This window comes from Tupaia chinensis, unplaced genomic scaffold (genome assembly GCF_000334495.1).
Source record: "Tupaia chinensis unplaced genomic scaffold, TupChi_1.0 Scaffold000316_1, whole genome shotgun sequence".
Taxonomy (NCBI): domain Eukaryota; kingdom Metazoa; phylum Chordata; class Mammalia; order Scandentia; family Tupaiidae; genus Tupaia; species Tupaia belangeri.
The window spans coordinates 8,562,339-8,590,167 of NW_006159809.1; the positions used below are offsets into that span (position 1 = coordinate 8,562,339).

The following is a 27,829-nucleotide window of genomic DNA, read 5'->3' on the forward strand; positions in this document are numbered from 1 at the left end:
CTTTCCCTCCCCTCCTGAAATAAAGAGTGCTGCGACACTCTCCTTAGAAGGCTTTCAAGGTTGGCACCATATATGGTGGTTTAAACACATGAAGTTGTGGATAGATAGTATTTATCTTGAATCTTGGACCTGTCTCTGTAATGTTGGGCAGCTAGCTAAGAACTGGTCTTCTCATTTATAAAATACAGATTTGTTTTAAAAAGAATTATTTTATTTAACATTTATTTAATTATTTAAATTTATTTAAATCCAGAGAGGAATAGAGTTAGAGAGAAAGTGAGAAAGCCATCAGGTCCAGGACTCGAACCAGGGTCGGCCACATGGGAGTCCAGCACCCTTAACCACCATACCATCTGCCAGGCTTTTCTAAAATACAGATTTATAAAATGCAAAAATACAAAAAGGGTTCTTGTAAAGATTAGATGAAATGATATGCGTAAAGCATTTAGCATAGTATCTGTCACATAGTTAGCAGTCTGTAAATGATAGCTTTTAATATTTGGATGCATGATATTTCTTTTTTAATTGCTAGAGGGCACACACACTTGCCAGAGACAGGGAAACAGCACCCTCCTCCCTAATTAGGGACTGTGGTGTAATCTCACCACAGTCTCTTCTCCATTTCTCTACCCTGTCAGGATTTAGGGTACACATGGACACATGCTTGGTGTGTTTTTAAAGCCTGGGGCCAAGGATCAAACCATGGGTGGCCAGAGGTGGTGGCTCTCTTGCTAGTGCCTGGCCTCGTCATTCTCTCTGGTCAGTGAATCTGGTTGGTTCAGGAAGTGCTAGTTATCTTCCAGGTAGGCCTGTTTAATTTCCCTGTGGGGTAATGAACTTCTTTTCCTCAGGCCTTTGTCCTCTACTATTTTTTAGAAACTTGGGACTCTTATTGGTGGGGGTGCTACAGGGATCAGCATTAGAAGAAATCATTCCACTGGACTTTTGACTGGTTCCCTTAACCATTAGGCTATGGGGCTGGCCCATGAATTTTTTTTTTTTTTTCAATCAAACAATGTTTGTTTTACTGTATGTTCAACGTGATAGAGCAAGCATTTTGGATACATGCTCATCATCCTTTTCAGAGTATCCATACACCTCAGAAGAGAAATAGGAAGAAAAGAGAGATAAATATTGTGTGTGTTTGTTTTTTCCCTTTTAAAAACCACCCCAGGAAATTTTCTGATTTCCTCATTCATGAACAAATGTACGAGGTAAGGGAAGTAGATCATCTGGTCTCATTTTTAGTGATCTCAGGCATATAATTTTCCTCTCTGAGATTGTCTTAACTTACATAAATAAAGAGATCCCTAGGTAATCTCAAAGATCACTTTTAACTTACACATGGTTTTTAAGTTGTTTAGTTTGTTAACTTTTAATTTTAAAATGGTTAGGAATTTTTTTTCTAACCTACCAACTTCTGGCCCCAACTGGCTATCCAGTTTCAAGCTCTCGTGTGCTAATGGTGCAGCCTTTGCTTCATCCAGACCTGTACTCCTCATCTCTGTGTACCACTGGTTTAGTTGTCTCAGTTCCTTCCCTGAGTGCTTCCTGCACCACCCCTGCCCCACCCACCTATGTCAGTCTGACCTAACCCTTCTACTCAACCTCTGCTCGCCACAACTGCATCTGGATTCCTGTCCCTCTTGCTGGCTGTCTAGACTGAAAGTTTTATCAAGTTTTATTTTGTTATTTCATTTGTATCTGCTTTCTAGTTTCAGGGGCAGGGTAAAGGCCTTAGGTTTACTTAGGTATCCAATTTAGGACTCTTAAATTTGAACAATGCAACACTGGGTACTGTAGAATAAATAAGGTAAATGAATATTACAGTAAATCAGAGCTAATTCTTAGTCACTGGGCAGACAGGAGAGATGATATAGATTTGAGATATATAAATTTCCATTATTCTCATTCTAATAATATAATAGATTCATTTTTGAGAACATCAGATAGCTTATTACAGTGATTAAAAACTATTGACTCTTCTTGGGTTTCAGTAGAGTTGAGTAATAACAAAATCCAAAGTAAAATGGTATATCTTCCAGAAAGCCATGTGAATTTCTTTTTTGTTGATTAGATCAAATTATGGGTGCCTGGTACCTTCAGTTTCAGAAGTAGACATATAAAGTGCAAGTATCTTAACTGTGTAAAGGAACTCTAAACTCTGTATGTGCATACTGTAAAGATGCAGAAGATTAGATAAAATATCAAAAACTCATATATTGGGCTGGCCCTGTTAAGGGAGCTGAATTTCACATGGACAACTGTGGTTAGAGTCCCAGCCCCAGCATCATAAAAATACTGCGGGCACATGTGTTCGCATCCCCCAAATCCCAACAAGATGGGTAAATTGAGGAGAAGGAATTGTAGCATGACCATGCCCCAGTGGAGAGGGGGGTGCTTTCTTCCCTGCCCTTGTCTCTGGTGAACCCACATGCTCCTCTGGCAATTAAAAAAGAAAAACTCAAATATTACTGAAATTTATCTTTAAGCAAGACATACATTCATTTTGTAGTTTATGATGGGTTTTGGCCTGCACTAAATTAGGAATCTCAACCAACCAATATTTGGGTAGTGAGCATGGGGATAGGGGACAATAGGAAGGGAGGAAATAACTTGAACATGTATAGATTGGCCCTAGCTCCGGCCAGGAAAGAAGGGGACCTCAAAGACGATGGGAATAGGTGGTGTACTCTGCTGAGGCATGCTGCAGACTTAAGGGGTGGGCGTGGAGAGGACATGAGCTTTCGAATTTATCAAAGAAGATAGGGTTTTTAAAAGGCTGATAGACATGGCACTAGCAGCTCAGCTATGCAAATGAGCCTAGAATGGTGATGCTAAAATTGATCACTAAAATTGATCATTGTATGAAGCTCTGAGAGCACAGGTAGGCACTTATTTCTTCCTGTTCTTGCTAGTTTAGAGAGAGATGAACAGGGAACAATAACAAATTTCTTTTCTTCTTCTTCTTCTTTTTTTTTTTGCTATAGGGCACGTGCGCTTGCCAGAAAGACAGAGAGAGACAGAGAGACAGAAAGCGAGATATCACCCCCCCAGGGGGGATGGCCACACTGCAATCCCTCGTCCTCCATTCTCCTCTCAGGATCTTGGGCACGCACGCACACGCACCTGGCGTGAGTTTAAGCCACCGGGTCCAGGACTCAAACCACGATCGACCACATGGCAGTCCAGCAACATAGCCATTATGCTAGCTGCTGGTCCCAACAATAGCAATTTTCTACCTAGTGATTTGCCCTTTGAGTTCCATGACCTGGTTGTAAGGTCAGCTGTAGGTGGCTCTCCAACCAATGATGAGGCGTCTCTTGAAAAAAGTCTATTTTAGATAATAGAACTTTCTCAGAATATGAAGTATTTCTTTTTCTCTTAAAATTATAGTTCTAAAATCAACGTAACATCAAATGAGTTATTTAGGTGGCTGTCTACTCACCCAGCAATTATGGGGATAATTTTTAAGATGTTATGACAGAGTGACGTTCAAGTCTGCACTTAAGTCCTGCTTCTAGACTTAACTCAGAATACGAATGAACAACTGTGTAAAGTTAAGGGAAGTAGGTCATCTGGTCTTCTCAGTGATTTTGAACCTATCTCCTTTTTTCTCTCTGATCTTGTCTTTGCTCAGGTAAGTAAGGAGATCTCTGAAGTCTCTTCTAAATCAGACATGGTTTTTAAGTTCTGTAACTTCTGCTGAGACCATTTGGGAAGGAGAGTGGGGTGAGGTTGATTAAATTGAGTGTTAAACCTGTGTAGCTGGGACCGAGACTGCATTCCTGAGATAGATTGTTAACCTTTGCCTATGTATGAGCAGTGCTGGGAGGTGGCCTCATTAATGGATGTGAACAATTCAGTTCCTTTCTTTCAATCTATGGTCTTTGCAAATCTTTCCCTTAGAAAAGTCATTTTTAACAATTAGATATTGGTGGGGGGAGAAAACTAGGATTATCTTGGACCTCTGAGTAGACAAAGGGACAATAAAGAGAAAAAAGAAAAGTGTTTAAAAGAAAGAATGGGACATGATCTTACAAAGAAACTGTGAAGGAAGAGAGAAGTAGGCTTTGGCCAGATTTGTTAGGAGCATCAGTGAGTAAGGGGACAGGTGGAGGCAGAGGGACCCACCTGAACTGAATCCATACTCCTCACTCTGACCTGTAAAACTTGCAAGAGTTAATATCCCTTTCCATCTCAACCAGAGTGCTTCCCCTGCCCCAAGTTTATTTTTCCAGAGGGGGAAGGAGGGAAGAGAAAGAAAATGCACTGTCCGTACGATCTTTTTTTTTTTTCCCATTTTTTTTGGAGGAGAGGTTTTTTTTTTTCTTTTTTTTGCTATAGGGCGCGTGCACTTGCCAGACAGACAGAGAGAGACAGAGAGACAGAAAGTGAGAAATCACCCCCCAGGGGGGATGGCCACACCACAATCCCTTCTCTCGGGATCTTGGGCACGCATGCACACGCGCCCGGCGTGAGTTTTAAGCCACTGGGTCCGGGACACGAACCGCGGTCGACCACGTGGGAGTCCAGCGACATAGCCATTATGCTAACTGCTGGTCCCCGTCCATAGGGTCTTGACATCATAGTCTATGCCTAGCCCTCAGCCAACCCCAGATCGGGGGTATACATGTGCCTGGCATTCTCAGGTAGGCCTCTGGACCTGAAGCAGGAAGCTTCTGTGGGATTGTACAGAATGTCATTTTTTCTTGCTATGTCACAGTCTGGTCAAACAGTGTGCCGTTTAGGCACAATGATTCTTCTCTATCTTTTTTGAGCATATAACGCCGTTTCTTCTTTAGTGTCTTGGTTTGGCTGGTACTTTTATTTGGGATGTTTCTCCTGATCTTGTGGCTGGTTTCTTGTCATTCAGATCTCACTTAAATCTCACCTTAGAAGCCTTGCCTGACCACTTAATTTAAGCAACTAATCCTTTTTATTTGCTACATAGCATGTATCAACTGATTTTCTTTTCTTTTTTTTTAAGAATTAATTTATTTAAATTTAATTAATTTATTCTTCTTCTTCTGAGTTTTTAATTCACCAGAGAGGGACAGAGAGAAAGAGAAAGTGAGAAAGCAAGCTGCCAGGTCCAGGACTCAAACTGTGGTTGACCAGGTGGGAGTCTAATGCCTTAACCACCACACCACCTGCCACCCCCCTCAACCGATTTTCTAATTTTTTATTTATCTCCCCCACTGGGATTTCAGCTCTGTGAAGCAGGGACCTTGTCTGACCTGATTATTGCTCCACAGTGCCTAGAATAGTGTGTGGCACATCCATGAAGCTCAGTGAAAACCAGCTGAATGAGTAAGTACATGAAAGAGGCAGACAGCATGATCAAAGGTATATTAATAGAAGTAGAATCAGGAGAGAGGGAGGTGATGACATAGATGCTAAGTAAAATTAAAAGGAGGAACTGAATACCTTGAAGTGTTAACACATCACAAAGGTTAAGATAAGGACAGAAGAGCATTCACTAAGTTGGAAATGTGGAGATCATTCATGGTCTCAAGCAGTGGAAGTGGAGCCCTGGAGTAGAGTCCAGTGGCAAGGGCATGATGAATGAAGGGGGAGTGAGGTGCATGCTGAGTCAGGGAAGAACTCGTTCTTATTTATTGTTAACATTTTTATCATTTGTTAATATTTTATCATTGTTTTTATAATGGCAGAAGTGTCTTGAGTATATTCAGCAGAGAAGCGGCAGCCTATAGAGAGGAAGAGGTTGGCGGTAAAGCACTAGGGAGATTATTGATGGAATGAGGCTGAGGAGGTAATGAGAGGTGGTAGATGAGGTCATGAACTTAGGTGGGAAGGATGACCTTGGATGGCAAAAAGGGCAGCCCATTCGCTGGCCTGCAAGGAAGTGAGGAAAGAATGGGTACAGGGAAAGAAAAGTTGGTGAGGTTAGGGAGGCTGAGTGAGTTCTGCCTCGTGACTCCTGTTTCCATTGATACTGTGGGTGGAAGTTGAATACAAGTTAATCCAGTGGTAGTAGATTTAAGAAGAGTGAGGAAAGATGTGGAGGAGTTTTTCAGGTTTGCAGAGAGAAGTGATGGTAAAGGATAAGTGAGAGAGTGGCCTGGTCACATGGAGATGCATCATTGGGAAACAGGTCTTCCTGGTCCCTGAGAGTTAATCAGCTTTTAGTTTTACTATTTTGAATAGGACTTTTTATGAACTACATTATATGTCCCTGATTGTCTAAAGTACATGCCACAGAGGCAGCATCGTATAGGTGGAACTTATTCCTGATCAGAACCTGACTACTTGCTCTGTGGGCAAATTGCTTTCTAACCCTGTCCGCCAAGTTCCTCGTATGTAAGAGGAGCACCAGGTGATTCCAACTCAGACATCTTACAGTTCAGTTCTTTTACTTTTCACATGCACTGTTACTAGGATGTTGCTTTTTTGTGATAGGTCTTTTAGGACCGGGGTCCCCACCCCTTGGCCTGTTAGAAATTGGGCCACACAGCAAGAGGTGAGTAGCTGTCGAGAGAGAAGCTTCATCTATTTACAGCCACTCCCCATCGCTTGCTGGCATTACCATCTGAGCTCAGCCTCCTGTCAGATCCGCAGTGGCATTAGATTCTCATAGGAGCCGTCAGATGGGACCTTCTCGTTGCAGAAAAGCAAACTTAGGGCTCCCATTGCTTGTGACTTGTATGATTATTTCATTACATATTGTAATGTAATAATAATATAGACTGCACAATAAGTGTAATGTGCTTGAATCATCCTCAGTCTGTGGAAGAATTGTCTTCCACGAAACCGGTCCCTGGTGCCAAAAAGGTTGGCAACTGCTGTTTTAAGGTATTGGGTTAATTTGGGCAAGACAGCGTACTCCTGAAATGGCTCTGGGTTGCTGTCCTTTTTGAATTTTCATGTTCGTGCTTTGTATTTTCTAGGACCTTTGTTATGACTCTGAACTGTCAGTTTCTGCTGCTATTCCTGTGCTTTTTTGATTTTGCACTCCTCTAATTTGCTGTTTTTAATCTGCAGACTTGGACACTGGATGACTAAGCTCGTTAGAACTTTTTATAACAACAAAGAGGCTCTTAGTGATAATCTGAGGGTCTTTTCTGTGATTCAAATACATGGACTGATCATCACTTCATAGGATTTATATATTTTCTTGACCCAAAAACCAGTTTTTTGATCTCATGTTCTAGAAAGGTTAAATTCTAAAGAAGTAACAGGATACTATTTGATATTTATTATTACTGCTTTTAATTTTCAGAGAGAGAGGGAGACATCTCATAATGGGCATGGTCACGCCACAATCCCTTCTCCATTTCTCTGTCCTGTCAGGATTTTGGGCATCCCCTCATGTACATATGCGTGGCATGTTTTTTAGGCTGCCAGGGCTGGGATTTGAACCATGTGGCTGATCATGTGGGATTCTGCTTCCATAACTACTAGACCATAAGTCAAACTGATATTTGTTATTAATTAAATGAATTTACAGCCATTTGTCTGAGAACTTGTGTATCAGTGCTGAGTAACTTAACTTCCTATTTCCGTTTTTTTTTTCCCCTATTATCCTTTACCTCACTGTCTTCTAACTTGCCCTCTTCAGTCTCTACACAGTCCACGTAAGGTAGTGTTCAAGACACTGTTATAATATTGTTCCAATTATTTATAAAATAATAATAATAATAATAATAATTTATTTAGTTAAGTCCATTTGTTATTATTATTCCCAATTACTTTTATTTATTGAGACCACAGAGAGTTTCCAGGATTAGAATTGACTGGTTAGTGCTGGATTTGTGTTGCTGGAAACTCTCAAATGGCATTTGGTGTTGGGGGCGAAGACTTGAAACAATGAAATGAATGCTCGGTTCTTGAATGTATATTCTTGGGCTGATATAGAAGAAAGCAATCAAAAAGTCTCAACAATTATTTTGGTATACAAATTAATCCAGTGTAGTATTGGGCTGTTGGAAAAGTTATGATGCATTTTTGCATAGAAAAATACTACGACTTTTCCGACAACCCAATAGAATGGTTAGAAGATAAAACCAAACAGAAAGAAAAAAATTCTACTCATAACTCCACAGATTACTTCTGTTAAAATTTTGGTGTATTTTTGTAAAATGAAGGCTTGTATATTTTTATAAAAATAATATACATTATCCTTTATAATCTACTTTCTCACATGGTAGTATATCCTACCTTTCGGTGTTAAAGGTCAGCATCATCAGTTTTAGTTCATTGCTTAGATGTATTGTGATATATTTAACCAATCTCCTATTATTAGACTATTAGGTTATTTTATTGCTATGATAAAAGTCACAATGAATATATTTTAACCCTTTCAGTACTTGTTCAGTCACTTCCTTAAAATATCTTTCTGTATCGGGCCATCTAGATGGTGTGATGGTTAAGGTGGCTGGATCCCATATGGCCAACTGCATAATTTCAGTCCTGGACCCAGTGGCTTGAAAACCACTGTGGGTGCATATGTGTGTGTGCCAAAATCCCAAGAGGAGATGAAGAGTCTGTGGCTATCCTTCTTGGGGGGTAACTTCTTACTTTCTTTTTCTCTCTGGCTCTCGCTTTCTGTATCTCTCCAGTAAGCACACATATAGCAAGAACTAAAAAAAAAAAAAGAATAACCATCATGTGATGATGTGATGTGATGGCTGGATCAGAAGGTATACTGTTTTAGCTTTTGATACAAATTACAAACTAGCTTCCAGAAATCCCAGACCTATATGCACTTCCATCTTATTAATGACATTGGACATGTTTTCCTCTTCCCTCCCTTTCTTCTTTTTTTTCTCTCTTCCTCCCTGCCTTCTTTCCTCCTTTTTTGCTATCTTTTACATTTCTTCTGTGGTGAATGTTCCTGTAAGGGCATTCATCTCTTCAGGATTTCTATAAGCTCTTTACATATTTAAGATTTTAATCCTTTATTGTGTACATTACTCGTTTCCTCCCTATTTTATTTATTAGATCATCGAGAAAGTCTTGACATAGTTTTCTGGTTTTCTATGCAAAAATGCATCATGACTTTCCTGACAGTCTAATATTTTGTTAACAGTGGGCTTTTGTGAATATTAATTTTTGTGCAGTCGACTAAGTCTTTTCCTTTATGATTTAAAAAAACATTTTTTTAAATGTTAAAAAAATAGCATGTGTGTTTGTATGAGAGAGACAGAAACATAGAAAAGAGAAAATCTTGGCAGGGTTTTGTCACACTATAATCCCCTTTCCCTAGCCTGTCATCTCAGGATTCTTGTTGCCTGTGTGAGTGCCTGGCACATTTTCATGCCTACCCTAGGATCCGAACCTGCAGTCATCCATATGTCTTGCAGCCTTGTAGAGCACTTGGGTTACCACTGTGTCAGCACAACTGGTCCTCCATTATGATTTTTATCAACAGTCATACAGGAAAGGCCTGAGAAGAAAGGTAGGGTAGATTACAGAGAACCTGCAAATCTGACGTTTATCTTAGAGCAGTACATGAGCCATTCAGAGTTTTCCAGAGAGTGTGGCATGATCAGAAAAGCAATTCAGTTCTATTTGTGGAGCATGGCCTGGGGGGTGGTGCAGAGCATTGTTACCATGATCTGGAAGGGAAGGCAATGAGCATCTGAGTGGCAGAGTGGAAGCAGGAACAGAGAAAAGTGCCAACGAGAAATATTTAGGAGGCCATAGCGTCGGACTTGGTGCCGGATTGCGTTCAGGAATAAAAGCAAGGTTTCAAGCGTAATTGGAGGTTTTCAGTGTGAATACCTAGGTGCATGATACTAAGTGAGTTGGATCCTGAAGGAAAGGAGGAAAGGCTGAAAGAGGAAGAGTCAGGTTCAAAGAGGGGAGGTAATGAGTATCTTGTTGATCATGGTCGGTTTGGGGTGTGTTTTGGTTATCTATTGCTGTGTAACACCTTAAAAGCTCATGGCTTCAACCAACAACAGTTTATTTTTTCTCATGATCCTGTGAGTTGACTGAAAGCTCAGCTGGACATCTGCCAGGACTTCTGCTCATCTCATTTGAGCTATCAAAATTGTCTTTATTCTGAGCACCCACCTCTATACCTATATTGTATTCTCTGGTGTACCTGAGTTCAGAATGTCCCGGCATGGACTGAAATCACATTTCTACACCATGCTTCTTCCTTAACGGAAATAAGTATGTCAGCGAAATGCGGAAACACTGAGCTTATGTACAGGATTGTTCACATCCCGGGGCATGCAATGCAGTGAGTGTTGGATGAAGGGCATGTCTTTAAATTTTTTTATTTTATTAAGATGGGCTAAGGGCTTTGGGGAACTAAGACAAGTATTTTTTTTATTTTTTATTTTATTTATTTTTTTTTTTAAGGAAGGATTACATAGAGGAGTTGAGCATCATGCAGTGGATTTGCTCAAAGCTGTCCATGCAGGGATACTTGTACTCAAGTTAGAAAATCACTAGACAAGGTTAGAAGAGCAATGGGCTGAGGGTGGAGTTGAGGCTTACAACATTTTAAGGAATAGCTTAGTGAGGAAAGCCCTTACAGGGAAGGACTACACAGAGAGAGGGGTGTGAGCAGAATCACTGCAGTGTTGCAACTCTGTAAAGTTGAAAAGCTAGAGGGAAGAAGAGAATTGGATGACATGAAGAGGTCAAGTAAGATAAAGACTGAAAAACAGCCTATGGATTGGGCAGTGGGGTGGCATTGGCCTCTGAAAGCACAGTTTCAGAGAATGATAGAAACGAGATTATAAATTAATAGTAAATTGATGAGTGGGCGTGCCAAACCTAGATTATTTTTTCAAGAAGTTTGAATAGGTAAAGAAGGGGAGAGATTATATAGTAGTCAGAGATTAGGAGATACTTAAGCCTGTGAGGAGGCTGATAGGAAATCACCAAGGGGGAGAGAGAGGGATTAAAACAAGAATGAGCTGAGCATAGTTCCCTAAAGAGCGAGGATCCAAAGGAGACAGGAGGAGTGGCCTAGTTCATCCTTTTAAATTGCAGCTCCTTTCTTCCAGATACTCAGGCCAAAAGCCTCTCCACTTAACCAGTTGAGTCCTTCTAGATAAAAGAAGCCAAAACCCTCTCTTCTCTTTTCCAGTGTTATCAGATAATCCTGTTTGTTGTACATTCACAATATATCCAAAATGCAGCCACTGCTTCCTCCAGTACTGTCTCCCTGGGCCAAACTGTTGTTGACCTGGATTATCCAACTCTTCACTGAGTTTTCCACTTCTGTCTGAGCCGCAGCAGTCTACTCAACACAGTAGCCAGAACAGTCCTTGAAAATGCAGATCGTTTCATCTTAACCCTGTTCTCAGAACCATCCAGGGCTCCCTGTCTCACTCAAATAAGACTGCAAATCCTGATGTGGCCTAGAAATAGAAAGTGCTGTCCTCTGGCCCTTTCTGCTCCCTTAGTTTACTGTTCTCTGGTTATTGCACTTCCTCCACACTGGCCTCCTTATGGAAGCAGGGCAAGGGAGGAGAGGTGCATGGCTCTTGTACTTGCTGTTGCCCATCTTGCTGTTCCTCTCTTTCACCTGTTTTGCTTAATGTCACCTTCTTAGAGAGTCTTTCTCTCGTTCTTTTAAAAATTGCAACCCCTTCCTTCCCTAAGCTTTTCCTATTCTTCTTCCCTACCTGTTTGTTTGTTTGTTTTTTTGAGAGGTTTTCGCTATAGGGTGCGTGCGCTCGCCAGACAGACAGAGAGAGACATAGAGACAGAAAGCGAGAAATCACCCCCCAGAGGGGATGGGCACGCCGCAATCCCTTCTCCTCCATTCTCCTCTCTGGATCTTGGGCACACACACATACATACACCCTGTGTGAGTTTTTGTGGTTTTTGTTTTTTTTTTTTTGAGAGGTTTTCGCTATAGGGTGCGTGCGCTCGCCAGACAGACAGAGAGAGACATAGAGACAGAAAGCGAGAAATCACCCCCCAGAGGGGATGGTCACGCCGCAATCCCTTCTCCTCCATTCTCCTCTCGGGATCTTGGGCACGCACGCACATGCGCCCGGCGTGAGTTTTAAGCCACCGGGTCCGGGACACGAACCGCGGTCGACTATGTGGGAGTCCAGCAACATAGCCATTACGCTAACTGCTGGTTCCCACCCTGTGTGAGTTTTAAGCTGCTGGGTCCAGGACTCAAACCACGGTCGACTACATGGGAATCCAGTGATGTAACCATTATGTCATCTACTGGTCCCTCTCTTTCCTACTTATACTATATGATATACTTCTGTGTGTGTGTGTGTGTGTGTGTGTGTGTCAGGAGGGGGGTGTTTAGACAGTCTTGCTGTGTCCTGATCCTCTTGTCTCAGCTGAGTCTACAGGCGCATGCCACTGCACCTGGCTTCTTTTTTTTAAAGAGATATTTTTGCTGTAGGGTGTGTGTACTTGTTGGAGAGACAGAGACAGAGAGACAGAAAGTAAGAAATCACTCTCTGGCGGGGTGAGGGGTGGTGGTGGCCATGCTGCAATCCCTTCTCCTCCATTCATCTCTCAGGATTTTGGGCACACATGCACATATGCCTGGCATGAGTTTAAAGCCACTGGACCTGGGACTTGAAAGATGGTTAACTACATGGGAGTCCAGTGACATAACCATTCTGCCATCTGCAAATCCTTATCCCAGGAGATAAGGATTTGAATAAACGCAGTGGTGGCCAGTAACCTGAGTTTTCTGGAATAAGGAGTTCATGTCTGCTGCAGAGTAGTGATGCGTATGGGGCTGAGGAGACTCCTGAGGCTTTGGGTTAGTCATTGAAGGGAGTGGGAGAGGGGACTATTCAAGGACAAGTGAAGGACCCAAGCCAGGATGAAGTTCTTGAAATGATAGTGATGTAGTTTTGCAGAGCTGGGTGATTTTTCTCAGTAGAACTCAGGAAGCTGGGGATTAGTGCAGAGGAGGTGGCTTTAGCATTTATCTAACTTGGGCAGGTATGAAGGGAAGCCAGGGGTGCAGAGGAATCACAGGAGCAGCCACATGGTCAACCATAGGGTCAGAGTGGGAAGACAAGACTGTCTAAGGGGGTAGATTGAGGGGAGAAATGTAAGAGTCAGAGCATAGAGGACCAAATGAGTGAGTTTAAAGAACAAGTCAGAGTGAAGATATGAGAGTTTGGAAGGCTTGTGTCAGAAGGTGAAAGATTGACATTTAAGATTTGTGTTGACAAGGTCTAGGGTGTGGCCATGGATGTAGTTGATTGAGAGGACCAAAGGTCATTGCAGTGAAGAAATTTAGAGGTTGTGATGTAAGAATTAATCATCCTTGTCAATTTTCATGCTGCCCATGATGTTGGCTGCAGTCATGGTAGCGGGGAAGCCAGGATGAGGAAGGCTTCGGGGAACGTTGGAGGAGTAGGAAGGTGGCACACAAAGGCAAGGCCAGCGGGAAGCTAGGATTAGCCAGGTGGCCTGAGCTCAAAGGAGCCGGAAGTTTTACATGAGGGCAGAGGAGTGATGTCTGGAATCAACTTAAGAGAGCAAGGAAAATTCTGACCTCTCGCCCTGAGGTATTGAGGTGTAGGAAAATATGGCATCAGAGAAACTAGCGATGCCAGCGACGTTGGCTGGTGCAGGAGCAGGCCAGCGTGATCTGGATGATTTGTCTTTTGGCCAAGTTATGGAGCTGTTTGTTTTTATTTTTATGTGCATGTAATTTATGCCATTTTTTTGACAGCTTTGTGTTTTCTCTTATTAAAAGGAATTTTCTTTTTACTTATATATTTATACATTAAGTGTTATATATTTGTATTTGATTATAGTGTGTGTGTGTATTTTCTCACCATTAGGTTTTGGCTTTGAGAAGAAAAATCCTTGCGTGGTCACTGTAGAGGCATCCTTGGTACCTGGTTTTGAATTTGCTGGGAGTTTTCACTCACTTTTAACTTGTAGGCCCTCTTGGTCAGGCTAGTTGCCTGTTGGTTCCTTTTTGTTACACTGGACTCATGACTAAATGTTGTGAAGCCCTTCACCTCATGTTGTTGAGTAATGAATGACAACATCCCTGAATCTTTGCCCTGTGGCCTCTAGATAAAGAAGGTCTGACTATGTTGGCTAAAAAGCCCAATCTATGAGTTAAAAATGGTATCTTGCGTATTCTTTCCACTTGTTCATGATCCCAGATCTTTAGCAGGTCTCCATTTAAGTGCCATTTCCTCCTCATCCCTAATACTTCAATACTCTTCATTCTACCCTTGCACAGGTGTAAGGTGCTGCTGGAAATACACATTGATTTCTTTTATATATGATTAGTTGTTCCTGATGATTGCTTAGCTCAAGAAAAAAGCAAACCTACCAGTTTTACAAGTAGAACAGAACCTCCTGTGCCTAGGCACTCCTTCAATCCCGGTAGTTAGAGAACAGTACAATTCTAAACCATTACCGCACCCTTAAACAGGGTAATGGTAAATGAGAGTGTGAGTCGTGTCGTTCTCTCCCCCCCCCCCCCCTGCCATTGTAATTTCAAGGAATTCAATTAACTCTAATGTTGGGGAACCAGTCATACACTCAAGAGTGCTCAGCTCTTTCCCCTTTGATATTTGTTGATTTTTACTGTGGTTATTTATCTCTATGTCTTCTAAGTTGTTCTCCACCTATCCCTGATTCAACTTGAGACTCTTTAAAGGTATGGTTAGGTTCCTACTTACCTTTTTTTTTTTTAAGCATTATTTATTTATTTTATTTCACTTATTATTATTTTTAATTTGACCAGAGAGAGACAGAGAAAGGGAATGGGAGAGAGCAAGCCACCCAGTCCAGGACTTGAACTGCATTCAGCCATGTGGGAATCCAGCATCTTTAACCACCACACCACCTGCTGGCCCCCCCTACTTACTTTTTTATATGTTTTTAGTAAGTAGGTATGTAGGAAGTAGGTATTGAATCAATGCCTTAAACTTAGAATTCTAATAGTCTACCTTGCACATGTTGCAAAGGAGAGAACTATACCCTGGGGATTAAATGGCAGGTCAGAGGTACAACTAGGTTCAAATGGGATTAGAATTCATTTCTCCTCTCAGGATTTTGGGACTTTCTGAAGGGTTAAAGTCAAAACAGCTAGGCCTGAATTGATTGTGTTCCCCAAAGTTAGAGATAATTGAACTACTTGAAATTTCAATGTTATATTCTATGGACAGGGGTTTTCACCCTCTCATTTCCTCTGTCCCCTGTTTAGGGTGGGGTGATGGTTTAGACTTTTACTGTTCTTTAACTATTGAGACTGGGGAACGAGTGCTCAAGCCCAGGAGTTCTGTTCTACTTGTGAAACGGGTAGGTGTGCTTTTGTCTTGACCTGTACCTTAAGGACATCCTTCTGTTTCTGGGTGCTGACAGCTCTGGTGCCGTGCACTGGGCACAGGTTACGGGGTGATGATAATCTGTGGTCTGGCAGACGGAATAAGCAGAAAGCAGCATGTCTAGGGCACTTGTGGGTGGTTTGGGGGAATCCAAGATTAGAGGAAGGACGTTACAACCAGGTGCCAGAAGTTCACTGATAGGTCATTTGCAGCTGGTAGGGTTGGCAGGAAACCATGAGGTGAGTCACACTGGCAGGGTGACAGGGCATTGAAAAAGAACAAAATCTTAGTAATTGCCTGGAGAACCTTTTTGTCATTTAAACCAGTAGGTCTCAATAGGGGTGTATTTTGACCCTCAGGGGACATTTGGCAATTTCTAGAGACATTTCTGTTTGTCACAGCTTGGTGGAGGTATGCTACTGGCATCAAGTGGTAGAGGCCAGGGCTGCTGCTGAACGTCTTGCCACACATAGTTCAGCCCCACCCAACAGGGAAGGAGCTGACCCCGCTGAGAAAGTGATGCAGATTCAGGGTCCCACCAGCACCACTGTGGTGATTACTTAATGAAAAACATGGCTCTGTGCATGTGCTTTACTTTGAACTCTATGGTTAAATGGCAAGATGGGGTTTATTTCACTCCCCTCTATCTATATGATATATGGCTGTCTTTTGTGTCTGGCAGTGGGCCTGAAAGCACGTAGGTGCACATGCCCAGGGTCCTTGTAGGCTAAAGGCCTAGAGGAAGGATATCGCGGCAGGGCCAAGCACAGCAGAGTGTGTGTCTTTCTCTCTCTGTCCCTCCCTGTGTCTTTCTCTTGTGTGCATGCACGTGCTCTATCACAAATAAAAAGCAAATAAACAAAAAGCAAGTGGGGATAGCAAGTGGCATGGAGGTTAAGGTGAGTGGATTCCATATGGCTGACTATGCGGTTTGAGTCCTGGACTGGTTGGCTTGAAAAATTACGCCAGGTGTGCTTATGTGTGTGTGTGTGAGTTGTTCCCAAAATCCCAAGAGGAGATTGAAGGAGGAGGGATTGTGGTGTGGCCATTTTCCCTGGGGGATGATTTCTCACTTTCCCTCTCCATTTCTCTCTCTCAGCATCTCTCTGGCCAGTGAGTACACCCTATAGCGGAACTAAAAACAGCAACAAACTAAAGCACTATGCTAAGTGAAAAAAATGCCAGACATAAAGGATAATCATATATTGTATGATTCCATTTGTGTGAAATATCCAGAATAGGCAAAGTCAAAGTCACAGACATGGAAGGCAGACTGGTAGTTTCCAGGGACTGGGGAAAGAAGAAATGGGGAACAACTGCTTCATGGCTAATGGCTTCATTCTGGGGTGATTAAAATGTTTGGAACTAGGGAACCAGCAGTTAGCATAATGGCTATGTCGCTGGACTCCCACGTAGTCGACCGCGGTTTGTGTCCCGGACCCGGTGGCTTAAAACTCACGCCGGGCGCGTGTGCGTGCGTGCCCAAGATCCCGAGAGGAGAATGGAGGAGAAGGGATTGCGGCGTGACCATCCCCCCTGGGGGGTGATTTCTCGCTTTCTGTCTCTATGTCTCTCTCTGTCTGTCTGGCGAGCGCACGCGCCCTACAGTGAAAATCTCTCCAAAAAAAAAAAAATGTTTGGAACTAGATAGAAGTAGGGTTCATACAGCACTGTTGGTGTAATAAGTGCCACTGAACCGTTCACTTTAAAATGGCCGATTTCATTATGTGACCATAACCTCAACTTTTAAAAAGGAAAAGAAAAAGGTAAAAGAAATGTAACAAATGACCACAAACTGGATGGCTTACAACAGAACTTTATCTTCTCATAGTACCGGAGGCCAGAAGGCTCAAGTCAGGGTTTCCACAAGTCTGTGCTTCCTCCAGAGGCCCGGGGAGGCAGTTGTTCCTTTCCTCTTCCAGCGCTCGGTGCTCCAGGTCTTCCCTGGCTTGTGGCTGCATTACTCCAATCTCTGCCTTCATATGACCTTCTCCTCTTTATGTCTCTCTGAGTGTCTCTTCTCAGGACACTTGTCATTAGGGTTAAGACCTACCAGGGTAGTCCCGGATGATCTCCTCTTGAGACCCCTTAACTTAGGAATTACATCTTCAAAGACCCTTTTCCAAAGATCCCATTCATGGCTTTGTGGCGTTAGGACACAGACGTATCTTTTCAGAAACTAGCATTGACTCGCTCTGGTGGTAAAGGAGACAAGGTGTTGGGAGCACAGTAAGGATTTTTTCTTGGGTGAGAGAGGAGACAAGTGTTGCCGTACAGGATAGCTTGACTGACTTGGCTCCTGCTAGCCCACCCTCAGCCATCTGCACCATCAGCCACCTTCACTTAGCTTGGAATGCCAGCTCCACAGGGAAGGGTCACGTAGTGGCTTACCCAGCTCTGACTTCACTAGGATGGTTTACGAGTCCTGACCTCTCAAACCTGTTTGAACCTGCCCCGTGTGACTCTGCCCTGTCTTCCCCATCCTCTCCCTTGCCATATACTTTCACCCAGTACTTTCTCCACATACCGCCCCATCCCCCCACTGTTATAGACAGTAAATGAAATAGAAGTGCGTTTTAGTAATTGAAATGTTTATTAAATAACTCGTAGTTACTTGTCTTCTGAGCTGACTCAGCTGATAGAGGTGCTTACAAGAAAAACTGTTTACTAAAACATTGCTGACTTTATGTGTGTGTTTTTTTTCTCCCACACCAACAACTGACTCTCTGGACACCGACTGGGTGTCCTGCAATTCATTTTAATTCTGACACTGTCTACCTGGAGTTAGCATCAGACCTCTGAGATAAAAGCAGAGTCCCACAAGACTGCGTCCACTTCAAATGCTAATCAGAAGTCTTAGGGCTCTGTTAGTTCTGACCAACCTGGCCCCAAACCGGGGGTTCCCATAACCCCTTTCTCATATTCATTGATTTGCTAGAATGGCTCACAGCACTGGTAAGCTTATTTATGTTTACCAGGTCATTTAAAAAGATATAAATATACAGCCAGATGAAGTGATATAAGGTAGGGGGAAAGGGCCCAGAGCTTCCTTGTCCTGGGCATGCTTCCTTCCAGCCCAGTGCTTCCATGTGCTCCTCACATAGAGTTTTTACAGAGGTTTTATTATGTAGACATGTCAACTAAATCATAGCTATTAGTTATTAACTCAGTCTCCAGCCCCTCTCCATTCAAGGGAGGTTGGCAGGTGGGACTGAAAGTTTCAGCCCTCTTATCTCATGACTGTCTTCTGGCAACCAAGGCCTATCCTGAAGCTATCTAGGGACCCCAGCCACCAGCCATTTAATTAGCGTATACAAAGACTCTCATCATGTTGGGGATTGTATGGATTTTGGAAGCTCTTTGTCAGGAACTGGAAGGCAAAGAGCAAATATATATTTCCTATAAGATCACAGTGCTGTAGCCTTGAAGTGACGTTCTCCCTTCCTGTGTTCTTGGTCGCTGCCCATACATTTGGGCTGTGATTCTACAAACTGTTGGGACTGCACAAAGTTTGTGCCTTTGAATGCATGTATCTCATCTTCCTGGGTAAGGGTAACTTCTGTAGAGTAGGCCATTGGACTAGGGGAGGTGAGGGCTTCCTGAGACCTTGAATTACCTGCGTTGTTGAGTTTTCCTGGTTTCTCCATAGATCCAGAGCTAAATTAATTTTTTAAAATGCCTATGTCCCCTAAGGATAGTAATATTTCTTTTTTTTTTTGGAGAGATTTTCACTATAGGGCACGTGCGCTCGCCAGACAGACAGAGAGAGACATTAGAGACAGAAAGCGAGAAATCACCCCCCAGGGGGGATGGTCACGCCGCAATCCCTTCTCCTCCATTCTCCTCTCGGGATCTTGGGCACGCACGCACACGCGCCCGGTGTGAGTTTTTAAGCCACCGGGTCCGGGACGCGAACCGCGGTCGACTACGTGGGAGTCCAGCGACATAGCCATTACGCTAACTGCTGGTTCCCGGATAGTAATATTTCTAATGGCCCAGGAACCTAGTCAGGCTACTTCTTCAAGTAGCAATTAAATATTGACCAAACAGTGGCAAGTCTATAAAGTTGATATCATAATAGAGTGGAGTACGCAAGCCTTTCAAGTCTTTGACTAACCTACATATCACTGAGTTGTTTTTTGTTGTTGTTGTTGCTGCTTGTTTGTTCTTAGGTTTTTGCTGTAGAGCATGTGCTCTCCCTAGAGAGAGAGAGCGAAAGGAAAAGGGAGAAATCACCCCTCAGGGGCATAGCTATGCTGCAATCCCTTTTCCTCCATTTTCCTCTTAGGACTTTGGGCATACACATGCACCCGAGGTAAGTTTCAAGCCTCAGATTCTTAACCACCATGCCACTTGCTGACCCCATTGAGGTTTTTTTTTTTAACTTGTTTGTTTTATGAACTGGGTCCTATCTTCCACCTTGGTATGAATGCACCAGATCTTAATTTTTCTAAAAATTGACTTTCCGCCTTAGAAACATTGAAACTTGAATGGTAAAAATTATACAGCACATAGATAAGGGTTGGATAGGGGATGGGGATAGGGTTGTAAGGGAGATAATGCAAAGCCCAAAATCCCTAGAGGAGACTGGAGGAGAAGAGATTGTAGTGTGGCCATCCCTTCTGGGGGCTGATTTCTCACTTTCTGTCTCTGTCTTTCTCTGTCTCTCCTGAGTGCACATGCACCTTATAGCAAAAATTCTCTTAAAAAAAAAAAAGAGGAAGGACCTTTATCAATAAAATACCAAACAAAATGAAAGCATCCTTCCCTAGATAATGATTCAAAAGAACATCTGTAGTCTTTTTCTGGTGAAACTCCATCCTCAAAGTCATCTTCATAATAATAGAATGAGCTGACTTTTATTGCTTATATGGTGTCTTACTGGAATTATTTCACTTATCTCAATAGCTCTAGGAAGAAAGTACCATCATTACTTCAGAGAGGGGTTAAGCAACTTGCCCGAGGTCACACAGTTGTTTACTACAGGTTAAATAGCCCTTATTCAAAAAGCTTGTGACCAGAGTCTTTCAGATTTGCTAATTTTTGGATTTTAGAATATTCTCATATACATAATGAGATATTTTGAGGATGAGACCTATAGTAGTCAAGGTTCTCTAGAGAAACAGAACCAACAGGGTATGTACATAAGATAAGAGGAAATTTATGGGGAATATTGGCTCGTGCTATTATGGCAGCTCGAAAGTTTCACAACAAGAGACCCTGAGATGCTGGTAGCATGGTTTGGTCCCGTGTCTCTTATAACCAGAGAAATTGATATTGTAACTCACAGTCCTAGTCCAAAAGCCTGGGAATGGGGGTCAGGGTAGGAAGGGTGATCATATTGTTTTGGAAGCCCTAGGGTTCAAAGGCAAACAAACCTTGAGTCCTTGTGGCCAAGGCTGCAGTTCATCCTCTTCTCTTAGGAGACAGCAGTCTGCCTTTTGTATTTTCTCCAGGCTCCTCCTTGATTGCATGGGGCCTGCCCACTTTGAAGACAGATCTTCCCCACCTAGTTAACTCTGACTCATATGTGACTCTCCTCTGGAACATCCCACAGACATACCCAGAATGCTTGATCAGCTCTAGGTATTCTTTAGTCCAGTCATGTTGACACCCAAAATTAACCATCCATCACAGGACTTAGGTCTGAATGTGAAATTCATTTATGTTTCACAAACACCTTGTACACATACCTTAAAGGTAATTTTATATAATATTTATTTTTATATTGGAGTGTTTGACTGTGATCTCTCTTTCTCCCTCTGTTGAACAAATGTGTCCTATAGCAAACTTAAATAATATTAATATCTAATTTAATGAATAACTAGTTTTAAAAAGGGGAAGGGTTTGTGGAAGTCAATTGCACCAGACAACTGGGTTTTGTAAAGACAAAAGTGAATAGCACACATCCATGTGTTCAGTTGGATCATGGTCAAGTAGGAAAGACATGGATACACAATAATTTTGTAATTTGAGTGCTGTAAGAGATTACAGAGAAAAGAAAAACCAATTGCCTGGGAATGATGGAAGTCAGGAAACATCTTTTTATAAATATGACATTTGAGTTGAGCCTTTAAATGTGGTTTTTCTGAGTTAAAAAGCAGAGAGAGAATGTAATAGGCATAAGAGCAACACAAGCAAAGATAGAAAAGCAGGAAAGTGCAAAGCGTGTTCCTAGGACAGTGAACTGTCTTGTGTAGCTGTAATAGTGAGTTCATCTGGGTGAAGGTGAGGAACAGGCTGGAACAGTAGGTCTGGACCCCATCCTGAAGACCTCAAATGCCACAGAATGAGACCCGTGCATAGTATTCTTTAGACAGAGGGACAGTGTTAAACATGTCTTTACAGAGATGGAAAACATATTAGTGGAATTAGAGACAGTGGTATTGGGGGAAAGGTAAGGGAACAGGATGAATGTGATTAAAAAGTCAGTGTAACAGATCTTTGTGGTGAGGGAGCAGTTTTGTATTTTGATTGTGGTGGTGGTTCCACCAATCTCTGCATATAAGTTTGCATAGACCTATACCTATATATGCACATACTTAAAAGTGCATATATAACCAGAGAAATCTGATTAAGTTCTGTGGATTATTTCTGTGTCAGTTTCCTAGTTTTGATACTGTATTATAGTTATAATAAATATGATAAGACATTTTTACCCTTGGAGGAAGCAGGATGACGGTACATGAGTACTCTCTGTACAATTTTTGCAATTTTCTATGACTATATGGAATTTAAGACAAAAGATTAGGAAAAATCTAAGAAGGAAAGATGAATGAGTGAGGAGCTACAGCAAGAATGGTTGAAGTTTTCATTTATTTAACAATATTTTATTATGAAATGCTATTTCTGATACCATGTCATATGCTTGGGAAGCTGCAAAACATAGTGCCTAACCTTGAGGAGTTGATTATTGAGTGGAGGAAACAGACATGTTTTTATTACTTTAAGTCATTCTGTGTACTGGCTTTTTAGTAATTAATATAGGTGCAAAGCAGTATGAGAACAAGGAAAGGGGGGGGGGACAAAATGCTGGAGATGGGGAAGGCTTCCTAGTGAAACAGTAACTGAGTTGACTCAGGGAAGAGTGGGAGTTTGTGTGCTGTACACTGGGGTACCGTAAAAGACCAGGTAAAAGATAAGGCTGAAATTAATGGTATAGGAAGTAAAAAAATGTAGGGAAGGGATTCAAGACCATTTTGGAGCAGGACTGCTGCAAATTGTTGGTACAATTGTTTGGATTGAGAGGGAAAAGTCTGAGATGACTGAGGTTTTGAGCTTGACTGACTGAACGCACAGTGGCTCTATTTGCCAAAATTTAAAGGAGGAGAAAGGTCTTTGGCTAGAATATGTTTGGATTGAAGCATCTGAATGGCCTCTTGTGGAAAGTCTGGCATGCAGTTGGAGCTGGGGTGAAGCAGCACCCTCACTGGTGATGTATTAGGCTTCAAGCTGTACCCACACTGGACCACTTATCTCTTCCATAGTTGTCTTCTGCAGGTTTAAGTCTCTACCTCATCCTGGAGTTTCCTTCCCTTCCCTTTTTTTTTTTTTTCGTTTAGTGAAATCCCACTCCTGCCTCAGCATATGTGTTACCTGGTGTCTTCTCCAGAGTAAATGTGATGATCGGAACCTTGCCAGTATGTGAATTTTGTTCACAGGTGCTGTAGTGGGGCTAGAAGATAAGAGGGTGAACTGGCAATGTGCTTTTGGAGGTGACAAGCCCAGGAGCAGAGGAGCACTTGTCGAGTAGAAGACCCACAAAAGCAGTGAGGCCAGATGGAAGCTTTGTTGCTCAGTCACCACAGAACTGACCATCCAGATTTAGATGTGACCAGGAGAAGAAGTAAGCCATGACCCAAATCATGGAAGTCTATGATAACACAAAGAGCATGCACTCTGCATCCACCCAGAGCTCCGTCTGATGTGTAGAGCTGCTTGACATTGAATGGAGCCCGGCTTGATAAGTGTTTAATATTTGATTCTCTGGTGAGGTGACCGGGCATTAAAGTACATCGAAGACAGCTTTTGTTTTTATGAACTTGGTCAGAATAATACTGGGGAGTCAGGTTACTGTAACCTTGAGCTCTGGTTGTTCTGAAGGGATGAGATCAGACTCTTTAACTTCCCAGGTTTCAGAAGGATCTTTGCCTTTTGCAGGTCAAGTTATTTGGAACTGGGAGTGTGTATACTTCCTGCTGGATTCTGTGCCTTTTATTATTGGAAAATGCATTATTTTCTGGCCACAGTGAATGAAGCTCTCAATTCTGTCTATGCCTTGAATGATGTTGTCTGAGTTCTGAGAACCTGTTGCCAACCCTTGAAGCCCCAGAGCATGTAAACACAAGCGTATTCTAAATAATGCGCTTTTCACACTGTGTAGAGTCTCCAGAGCAGATGATGACAATGGTGATGATGATTATTTTAGTTTGCATTCTTCTGTATAACATCTCCTTAATTGTGTAATTTCCTCTTTTTTTTTTAAATTTGTTTGTTTATTTTTGAGGGTTTTGCCTTCGGGCAGATGTGCTGGGGGGGAAGAGGGAAGAGGCAAGACAGAGGGAAAGTGAGAAATCACTCCCCAGCAGAGATGGCCACTCTGAAATCCCTTCTCTTCCCCGCATCTTGGGTATGCAGGCATAGCGCTCTGCCCTGTGTGAGCTTCAAGCTGCTGGGTCTGGGATTCGAACCAGGGTTGACCATGTGGGAGTCCACCAATGTAACCACTATGCCACCTGCTGGCCCCACTTCCTTCTTATTTTATATTTTGTATTTAAATGTTCTCTTAGAATCTTTTTTTTTTTTTTTTTAATCCTTCTGTCTTTGTATGCTGAACTCTGTGTAGCTGAGGATGAATAGATTTTGAGTGGCCAGGACCTATATGTGCTGAGAGCTTCTCTGAAGTTCCTCATGCAGATTTGCTACTTTTGGTTTGATGTCTGGTTAGAAAGGAAGGGGGAAGATGGAAATGAAAAGGGAGATTACATTATGTCTTCCACTTTATCAGTGGCATACTTACTTAGTAAGTACCCTCCGATCTATGAGGGTTGGAGGGAGTAGAGCCTTGTATTTCGTTCTGTGAATGGGATTTTCTCTCCCTCCCTTTGGTCTTGCTTGCTGGTTTATTATCTAATCTACCTATGAATACATACTGTTCCACAAGTTGGAAAGACTCCATGATTATGGGTTATTCAGGAAACTTTCTACTTTACCCACTTTTCTAGTATTCGGAAAATTTTACAGTAATCATAATTACTTTTTTTTTTTTTTTGGAGAGGTTTTTGCTATAGAGTGTGTGCTCTTGCCAGAAAGACAGAGAGAGATAGACAAAAAGTGAAAAATCACCCCCCAGGGAGGATGGCCATGCTGTGATCCTTTCTCCATTTTCCTCTTGGGATCTTGGACATGTATGCGCACGTGCCTCACATGGGTTTAAGCCACTGGGTTCGGGACTTGAACTATGATTGACTGCATGGGAGTCCAGCAACATAGCCATTATGCCAACTGCTGGTCCCAGTAATCATAATTACTTTTAAAATCAGAAAAGTTAGTATTTTTTTTTTTTTTTGAGGTTAAGTATTTCTTATCTAAGATATTTGGGAGCAGAAATGTTTCAGATTTCAGATTTTCTTTTTAAAAGTTTGAAATATATATGTGTGTGTGTATTTTTCAAACACATCTTATACACACAACCTGAAGGTAATTATATGCATTCTTTTGTATTGCAGTGTTTTGATTGTTATGAGATCAGATATGGAATTTTCTACCTGTGCCCTCAAGTTGGCATTCAAAAAGTTCTAATTTTTTATGTATTTTGAATTTTGGATTTTTGGGTTAGGGATGTTTAACCAGTAGTCTCACTGGAAGAATAAACATTTAAAAACCATGAAATAATTTCAAATATTGAAAATGACTATTGAATTTGAATCTTTGTCTTTTTTAACTTCTGTAACTGATGAATCATTTCAGTGGATTTCTTGATATTTATCTATTCATCCATCCCTCCATCCTTACTTTTTCTGACATGACCTAATTTGGCATTTTAAAAATACTTTTAAAATGGTGCCAGATTCAATTTACTGACATTTTATTTATAAATGGGATAATTTATAGTTTTAGTTTTTCCTAGATTGAATGCCAGAGTTTTTTTTTTTTTTTAAGAGACAGATTTTTGTTGTAGAGCTCGTGTGCTCTCCAAGGAGACAGACACAGAGACAGAAAGCAAGTCAGAAAGCAAAAAATCACCCCCCAAGAGGATTGTCCACGCCAAGGTCCCTTCCCCATTCTCCTCTTGGGATTTTGGGCATGCACACACATGTGGCCGGCATGAGTTTAAGCCACCTGGTTCAGGACTCAAACCATGGTCAACTACATGGGAGTCCAGTGCCATAACCATTATGCCATCTCCTGGTTTGGTTTTTAGGACTGTACTTACTGGGAAAATAAATGGGAAACCTTCCACATTATTCTGTCCTTTTTTATTTTGTGATTGGAAATAATAAATATTATCTTTTATCATGAGCTTAGTTCGTCCAGGCATAGATCTGCCTGTCTCCAAAGTTCCTACTCATCCAGTTTATCATGTAGCCTACCACAACAAAGAAGGGGGTCCATCTTGAGACCCTGAGTCTCCTGGTCAGAAGGGCCTTAGAAGGTTGAACTTGGACTCATCTTGCCTTTTTTTTTAGTTAAACTTTTTATTTTTAAATATTTTCAGTTACAAAAATAGTTCACAAATAATACACAAATTCCCATTTGCTTTTCACCCAGATTTACCAAAGGGCTAATATTTTGTTACATTTGCTTTATCATTCTGTTTATAATCACATACTTCTTTCCTGAGCCATTTGGAAGTCATTATACAATATATATATAGTATCACATTATCCCTAAATACTTAAGTTTGTATTTCCTTAAAACACACACACACACACACACACACACACACACACACACACACACAGACATGACAGTTGTCAACATTAACTTCCAATAAAAGACTGTTATCTAATCTCCTTATTCAAGTTTTACCAATTTTTTCATTAATGTCCTTTATAGCAAAAGAAAAATATTTTCCCCCATTCTAGAATCTAATCCAAGATCAAACATTGTACTTAGTTGTCATGTCTCTTAAATCTCCTTTAATCTGGAACATCTCCTTAATCTTGATTTGTCTTTCATGACCTTGACATTTTTACAGAGTATTGGCCAGTGCTTTTTTTTTTTTAAATAGGATATTGTTTAATTTGAGTATGTCTGATGTTTCCTGTGTTTAGATTCATGGTATGTGTTTTTGTCTGGAATACCACAGTGATGCTGTATCCTTCTTAATGCATCATATCACAAGACACATGGTATCTATTCCATCACTAGTGTCTTAACTTTTATCACCTGTTAAGAGGTCCCACTAGGCTTCTCTTCTGTAAAGTTACTATTTTTGGCCTTGTAATTAATTAGCATATGATGGGGTGATACTTTGAGACTTTGTGAATATCATGTTCCCCATCAAACTTTTAGTTGCTAATATTAAGATGCATCATATCTTTTGAAGCCACAAGCTGGGACACTCAAAGTGAATACAGACTCTACCCCTTGGAGCTAAGATGAAGCCAAGAGAAAGTGAGCCATTTAGCCTATGAAGCTTTCAGCCACACACTGTCCATGCTCTTGGGGTTTTGCCTTTGCATATGTTAAATTTAACTTTGGTCCCACTTTTAAGAATAGTGATTGGCTATGAACTGTAACCTTTGGTCTACTGATTTGGTCACCCAGAGCCCAAGGTAGATTCAGCCAGTTTCTTCTAGTCACAAGGTGGTCTTTGCCTATGGCTAAGACCTATTTATAGCCTTTTGACCCCTTATCTATGCTTCCGAGATACTGTCTGTTAGAGAGAAGTAAAGTGCCTCTGTGTTGAATCATCTGTGAACAAGCATTGCTTATGGCTACCAGGCCCATCTAATCAGACAGCTGTCTACCCCTGGTTACGTATCCTGTGCTGTGCTAAGGACGGCTGATGTATGAGTCACAGAAGCTAATTTTTAATATGCTGGGAAGTCCAGAAGTCTGCATGATATGAAGAAACTTAAAAAATACTACATGAAATATATTTAGTGCCGTTTTTATAATTAGATGCTATAGAAGTTAAAGAATGGAGAGATGAATGAAGCAAAAAACAATCAAGGAAACATTTTGGGGAAGATGAGCCTCGATTGATCAGTTGATAGGAGGGTGGGGAGAAGAGTGCACAGGTGAGAATGTGCAGCATCACACAAGAGTGGGAATCCATCTTTCTGTCAGGGTAGCAGGGTAGGATGGTGAGGCTGAGGGGTGGGATTATCCTTTTGCCTACTTCTGGCATCAGAACAAACTGCCTCTGTGCTAATTTGCAGCTGTCATAGTAGACCTGCCTATGCTCTGTCCCTGGGCATAGTGCCTTCCAGCTTTTCAGTTGAACTAGAGATTGGATGATATATATTGGTTAGTCTCTTGGGGTCAATATTAGCACAGAGAAGTTGCCCTCCCCTACCCTTACTTCTTTTTTTTTTTTTTTTTAGAGG

At 41.7% G+C, this 27,829-nt stretch overlaps 1 protein-coding gene and 1 pseudogene across 1 annotated transcript in view; one reads left to right on the forward strand and one right to left on the reverse strand.

Annotated features, from left to right (window-relative positions):
- Positions 1-27,829, forward strand: part of LOC102496264 (AP2-associated protein kinase 1) — a 179,472-nt gene that overhangs the window by 14,129 nt on the left and 137,514 nt on the right. The window lies entirely within an intron of this gene.
- Positions 18,680-27,829, reverse strand: part of LOC114008270 (nucleolin pseudogene) — a 19,023-nt pseudogene continuing 9,873 nt past the window's right edge.